Source organism: Pecten maximus, chromosome 4 (assembly GCF_902652985.1).
Source record: "Pecten maximus chromosome 4, xPecMax1.1, whole genome shotgun sequence".
NCBI classification, from domain to species: domain Eukaryota; kingdom Metazoa; phylum Mollusca; class Bivalvia; order Pectinida; family Pectinidae; genus Pecten; species Pecten maximus.
In genome coordinates, this window is record NC_047018.1 from 23,281,792 (window position 1) to 23,290,081 (window position 8,290).

Here is an 8,290-nt window from a genome sequence, read left to right on the forward strand (position 1 = left end):
ATTTTTGCAAACTCTTTTACTATCGTTTATGTAAATTTTGATAAGATGTATGATATATACTGTATATGCATTTACTATCAAATTTCAACTTTGTCAGACGACAAAACTTTCGATTTTATCATGATACATTACTTTTAAGAGACAGACAGCTAACAAAACACACCGGTAGAGAGTAAGTTGCACGGACAAAATACGATACACAGACATGATTAGGAAAAAAACAAAAAACAGAGAAGAAAGATGACGTGGAAAATAAAATGAAGAGAAAGAGAAACAATCATAATACCTCGTTTTAATGTTATTTGAGATAAAATACAACATTATGTATACCATATCTATGCATTGTACGACTTGCATGCTGCAAACGTTATTTTTACAGTTAGTAGGACACGCTTTATTACAGACACTGCCGTAAAATCCTGGATCACATTATATAAAATCAAAGGGTTATATATAAATATAAAGGCCGAATTAAATATGAGCAACATGAAAAATAAATTTCGCTATTGTTTTAGATTAAGTATAAACGCCCTACCAATACATTGTCCGTTTTGTTTGCTGCAGATTATATTTTTGCAATTGTCTGGGCACGTCTGGTTGCAGAAATCACCATAAAATCCATGATTACACGCGGGAAAATAAACAATTCTACTGAACAAGTAATTTCAGGACCTAGCTTTACTACGACTGTAATGTAAGAAATCGCAAACTGACATTTGAATGATGCAACCTTGTATACTGGTCAAGAGTCATTAAAGCACTACCGAGACAACGAAGTGTACTCTAAACCGTTACCTACTGAAATGATGCAGGTACATAGGCCAACGATAGTGATCTGATTGGAGTCATTTGTGATTTGTTTAATAGAAATGAAAGCACCTGTAATCTATTCGTAAATAAGGCCTCAGTTTAATTCATAGCAGCGTTTTGCAAATTCTTTTACTATCGTTTATGTAAATTTTAATGAGATGTGTGATATACACTTGCATTTCGCGGTTTATTCAGAGTACACCCCAGTTTTTTGTGTTATTGCTCAATAACGTAAAAAAAATATTACAGTTAACCCTTAAATATTCATAAGGTATCAATATTAAAAAAAACAACTTCAAAATGAGACTGATGTGTCATGGAATAACATCAAACCTATTGTATTTGATATTTGCTAGGGTTAAGTGCGGGAGAGTTATTGCTATATCCCTGGCTTCATCATCTTGTCTTCACTATCATCATTATCACGTGATGGAGTTTGTACTACGGACAGGTTACAATTTGCACGAGGTAGGGTGCTTTGAGGGGAAGGAGGATCATCCTGTGCTATGATAATTCATTATCCGTAGAGGCTTAAGTCGGATACCCTCTCAGGTTCTGACACATCACCAAGTAACCTCCTCTACCCATCTAGACCCAAAGACATTGCAAACAGACTTTCTTGAACTGTTTGTTAAATGTCTGTTTATTTTTTTAATAATCGGTGGTGGCGGAGGCGGTACGTCACTGAAGTAGAACCTGTCTACTGAGAGAAGCTTGATATATCCTGCCTTGGGGATGTTCGACTGGCGATTGATCTCTTTACTATACTTGAGTGGCGGGACCGCCAACATATAAAGTAAAATGTCATTGTGTAGGAAATACCAAACATTAACTGGCGATGATTATCTTGTCATTGCTTCTGTTTCAGCTCCCAATCCTTCTCGTCAGCCTCCTGCACCAGACACAGAAGTACATTTCAATACACAGCAGAGCAGATACTTTATATATTTAGATATTTTCCTGAGAATGTTTTACACACCATAAAATATTTACCGAAAATCATTCCATTTAATATACTTTTTGTATTCTTTGTTATTTTGGTAAGTGATTAGAAAGTTTGATAATTTTTCACGCATTAGTTTATACAAAATACATATTTTGACAAAGTGCCACTCTACATCAAAATATTATCATTTTCTATCAGAATTCAAAAATAATAATAAAAGCAATAACAAACTTCAATTCTCAATATCCAAGATGGTCGCCTTTTGGCCATTATGTATTTCTAACCAAAAGCATCATTTGAAATAGCACAGCTAGGGACCAAGGGGAACCTACACATGAAGATTGAGAAATATACCTTCGGAACTTTTCAAGAAATAATCGATAACAGGGTTGTTAACGGATGGACAGTTGGACAGTAGTAAATGACTATGGACCTTGGAGTCGGTCTGCAGGCCAATATCAAATAGTCAACCCATCCTGAAGAATATTCTAATGCATCTTATTTGGGCTATGGCAGGAAGATTTGTTAAAAAGTTGGTAATGGATACCATACGATGCACAATTTTGGTCGACCTTGAGTAATAAAAGGTTTATGTAAAGTTTCATTAAAATGGTTCAGAGGCTTCTGAGCAGAAGTTGAAAATGTATATTGTTTATGGAAGGAAAATAACGGACTGACAAAAGGCGAATAGAACATGTCTCCTGTGACTTAATAATAAAACAATTCTACAAAGGTATAGATAGAACTGCTTTGAAAGTAAATACTGTTTGAATTAACTGCTCCATTGTAATATATACAATGTACTTCAGCAAACTCCTCAATTGACCCCATTTAGATAGGGGACCCCGCCTCATACCGGTATTTAAATAATTCAGCCCTATGGTAGTGTACAATGTACAATCAACCGCATTTATATTTTCAACTCAAAATGTTTGCTCTAGCTTGTTTTAATTTAAGTGACAAGAAATAGATGCTGTCAGCAACATTTGACTATATTAATGTTGGTTTATGAGGTGACTTTAGATTTGAAATATGAAGCCACATAAAATTCATACCAAGATGCTGCTGCTGTAACAGTTGTAAAGGCATTGGGACATTTTGGCAGTGTTGTATCCATAGTATATGGTCAGTACAGATGGTGTACATACAATCATGATAGTTGTGATACAGATATATCTTGGTACACATGGGACTCAAACATGTATTAAAAGTTCTGGATACATTTCAACTATGTTTATAGCCTTGTGAACTTTGGAATGTTTATGTTTTATGAATTAACACTTTATGCTGTAAAAGTCTAAATAAATCATGTATTTTTAATCAGAGGATAAGTGACACAAGCAAAATAGTTTGTTTTTATATATTACACTTTGTATACATGATTTGGAATCCAAGAGAGATAGATATTTACGTCGCAAACATCCTTCATTAATACAGTTGTGATATGAATTAGTCTTTTCTATCCTTTTATCACGCAAGTTATTTGCTCGCACGAGCAAATGTGTTATGTACAGAAATAAGTCATATACAAAACCTTTACATAGTACCAGAAAATATTAATTACATTAACTCAAAAACGTACCTATTAAATAAGTAAAACATTAAGTAATTGAATTAACGAAATATATGAGCAATTGTATTACTTATAAACCACTTAAAACTAAAAAACAAAAAATACTTCAAAAGCAACTGAATTGCCAAGAAAGAAGTTGTACTAATGCCTAACTTATATCTCATTTACTTTACTATTTTAAGTAATTCAAAAATATACTTCTGATATTTCTGAGGGTCATTCAAAGTTAGACTAACTTCACACTGGCCATGGTCAGAACATTAGATTAGACCATGCCCACTGGAGGTATTAATTGGCCTGAGTATTCAATTAATGTTAAATAGTAAAAAGTACAGATGAACTGATAAGTACTGATATAGTTAAAGCAGTGAATAATAAAAAGGTACCACAAGAAAGAAACAGTGATACATAACCAAACCATAGCCATACCACGAGTGGGAGGGGCTGAACTGGACATAGTGACATCATTGATCATTGTTAAATGGACTTAACTTGAAATCGTATATTTCTACGGATTATTGCATATTACTAGCAATTACTTACCCATGGAATAAGTCAATTACTTGAACATATACTTATTATAAGCAAAGGAATTGCTTATTTAAAGTTCTTAAAAGCTATATTTCTTTTGAGTGCAAAACATGCGGGTCGTTCTGTGGGGATTTCAAAGGGTTTTGCAGAAAAAAATATTTTGGTTCATTTTTTTAGTAACGTGCTTTTAAAATAATAAAACACTGTATAACATTGTTTTATTAAGAGAGTTCGCTTTAAACTTAATGAAATTATGAAGTCGGAGAATAAATTCAATAAATTGTACACCTTTTTGAGGTGAGGATAACAAATGAAGTTTGACAGCTGTCAAAACAGAACCTGGGACACAATAATCTTGGTCATCGAAGATATTGCCTATACTTTCATTTGCATATCATGTCAAAATCTATCAATACGAAAACATTATAACAAACATGTATCAATAATTTCCATGCTCATGTAAAACATGACTTTTCCATAATGTACCTTGTAGACGACTGTCGGCTGCTACATCAAACATGAAAACTGGAAGTGCCCAAACACACATTTTCTTGGAATTCCTTCCGCGCTAATGTAAACCCTTCAAGTGACTCAATTATAATTATCATTTTGTTTAATGCATAAAAAATTGAAATTGGATCACATGAATATATCTCAACAATTGAGTATGCTACATGACAGCTAAAAAAGTGTTTCTGGTGTTTTTCCGACATTTTTATCGAGGAGCGTAAGGATATTGTAAATGTGAGTCGCCTAAACATGGTGGACCAGCGCGAATATGTTGTTGTTTTAGGAAAACACTTTTGAATTTCGCCCGTTAAGTATGATAAATTTGAGATCGCAAAATTGTGGTAGAGGCTAAACATCCTAGATAACTTTGTGCATCTAATCATCATTTACTAGATAATTTCCAACACCGGTCTAGCGTGAAAACAAACGTAAACGAAATTTACTACGCAAAATGGCGTGTTTCGACAACATCCTGACTATCTAAATATCAAATATGTATACTTCTTCCGACATTCCGAAATATAATACCTATAGCCAGGTTATATATGTTTCTATGTCTATGTATTTGGTAATTTATAACGGATGTCTTGAACCTGTAGCTTTGCCACCGTAAAAATAATAAAAAAAACTCTCTAATTTTTTGTTTTTGAAAGTATTAGTTAGCGTTTTCAGGCTTATAACATGTTGAATATTTCTCTCCGCGTAAATATATTTGCAAAAAGATGAGTGGCGGAATGGAAGATTTACATGTGTTGATACTCTAATCGTTTTTCAAAGGCAAGGTCATGTGATAAGAAAAATTATGGTCTGTGATGTGAAACTTTATTTACACCACCGATTACAACCAACTTTATATTTCATCCATGTGTTCAATTAAAAAAGACGATGTCCTTGCATTTTATTTGATAAATTTGTACTCATCACCAAATACGTGTGCAGAAAGATTTTTTTAAAAATAAAATAAGCAAACATATACCCGGAGAGAACTATGTAGTTATGGGAGACTTTAGTTGCACGTTATATAATGTATATTATAGATCCAATTAACAAATACACACGATCCAACTACACCACAATTAAAAATCTTATGGTAAAATGTGAGCTGAAGGATTTGTTACGGAAGTTAAACCCAAGAAATAAAGAATTTGCGTTTAGAAGGGGAAACTCACGATTCGTTTCGATTTTGATATCCAACGAATTGTTCAATGTAATGGTTAACGCGAGGATAACTCCGTTTATATACATTGATCATAATATTATCACTTTCAAATTAAAAATCGACCCAGCAAAAGTTTGACCAGGTACATGAAAAATGAGTTCATCTTTTGTAGAATCAGAAAAATCAAAGGCAAAAGACAAATTTTGGCAACGAATAAAAAAGAAGATGGTAATTATAAAGATGGCATAACTGCAATTTCAGATGAACATTTTTTTTTTTTGAAAAAGTTGAATCTGAAGGATGGGACAGAAATGCTGCGAATTCGTTATTAGATATTTACTGAAGAACAGAAGCACGAGCCAGAAAGAGATATAACCGAAAAAGAAATACATAACAGCATCATTCAAATGAAAAAAATAAATCTCCTTGTGAAGATGGTATTATCACTGACTTCTAACAGCTATACTGCTATTTAATAAAATAAGAAATTTAAGCAGTATTAAGATGAATATCTACATCAAATAAACTATCTGAATCTCAAACTAAAGGTATGCTAACCTTATATAAAAAGGGTGAAAGAGGAATTGTTCAAAATTGGAGATCGTTGAATTCACTAAACGTTAATTACACTAAAATAGCAAAAACTCTAGCTAATAGAATAAAAAAAAAGTCATTAAAATATATCATTCACCCGGATCAGGTTTTGTTCCCGGTCGAAACATATCGGACGTATCCAAGGTTTATCAAAGATATTTTTGAGAATACGGATTTGAATCAGTCACGAAGTGCGGTAATTTTCTCGATCAAAGTAAAGCATTTGACAAAGTAGAATGGTCATGGCTGAATGTACATGTATGCTTAGAAAATTTCATTTTTGAACGAAATTTAGAAACTGGATATCAATGCTCTTGAAAGATACTTAGACATGTATGAAAACAAATGGTTTTATGAGTAAACTTTTCCCTATATCAAGATCGACGAAAGAGGGCTGCCGAAAGCTCCAATTCTGTACATTTTACAAGCGGAACCGTTAGCTTATTGTATTAGAAGAAATGAAAATATTAAAGGTATTAAACTCCTGAATCAAAGCAAAACAGCAATAAATATGTTTGTTGATGTCATGCAACTCTTTGTTAGGGACAAACATTCGTTTGCAGAATAATTTAATAAATCTATTCCAATTAGCTTCTGGTTCAAAAATCAACTTATATTCAACAACAGGTATATATTTACGCAGATAGAAATATAAAGATCCCATTTATACAAATATTGTATGGCCAAGGACTCTGTGTGCATCATGGTAAGATAATAGATGACAATACGATATGAGAAGATTTTTTTTTAAATTAAGGCATGTGTGCAGATATGGAAAAGCTGAAATTTGACATTATACGGTAAGAGATTAATGATTAAATCTTTGATTTTATCTCTGATAAACTTTGAAGTAGATGCTTGTGGTATCCCAGAAAAGAAAGGTATATCACAGAAATTGACTCATTAATATGGATTTTTGTGTGGAATGAAAAAAGAGATTTAGTCAAGGACTCACACAACTAAATCAGCCAATCAGCTGGTGTTTCACCCGAACCAAGTCCCTGAGAAAAATGTGTTTCTTAGGTTTGTAGCTGTTTTCCTGAGTAAATAACATATGGAGTGGGTACTTTCTATACACGAGAACAAAGTGTAGGGTCTTGAGGTTTGGAAATAAAAACTATACACTCCTACTGAAAATAGAATGGCGTAGGATTCGAGGTGTAAAAAGGCGGGAATTCCCCAGGTGGGGGTTCCCAAGTGTACTGTTAATGTCAGGGTTACTGTCTTTCGAGTACCCGTGTGCTCTAATATGCCATTAAACCTATACAATAACAATATTTATCCGATAGAAAAAACTTCAAACTTTAATTTGATATAAATTTCACATCCTTTGAACTTCAAACGAGCGAGTAAAGGGATGGGGTCACTAGTAATAACATATAGTAAATTATTTAGTTGTGCGAGTCCTCAACCGCAGAGTAATGTCAAATATATGAAGATAGGGGATTGAAACTTAATATTAGAGATTATATTTTCAGTAGACAAATAAAAACAACGTACAAAATACTAAAAGGTAAAAACCATACATGGAACGCAATTGGTAAACACCTGATTCGCTTCTTGGAAGAAAAATACAGAATAAGTAAAGAAGGGGAGGGTGTGTGTGTGTCTGTGTGTGTGTGATTTAAGTGTATTTGCAGACAGGCTGACGTCCAGACCAAAAAGAAAAGACCGACATACACTTATTCCATTCCCCATATTCGTTAGTGGGGTATAACAAAAAAAAAAACAAAAAAAAAACAGATGGAGTAAAATTATCGTCGTTAGAGATTCCTTTTTTGTACCCTATACAAAATGTAGTCAAAATGACTGAAACGCGTAAGGAATTAGATCAAAGTAATGGGATTGTCGTCTACTATGTAATTTAAACATATATTTTGGTACTCTACAGATCATTTGCTGATAAAAGTTCTACACACACCCATCAAAGAAACCTTTTTCAAAACTAATCAACAGTTTCAAAAATACATCCATGTATAAGGATCATAGCTAGCACAGTGATAACACACTCGCCTTTCACCAAGCCGACGGACCCTGTTTCCGCAGTCGGACATGACGTTGAATGCCAAAGCCAGGCATTAATTAAACGACATCTTACATTATCTGGTCTTTTTTTCGACATATCAATGACGCAAATATGAAGAAAGAAATGTCAAATAATCAATAC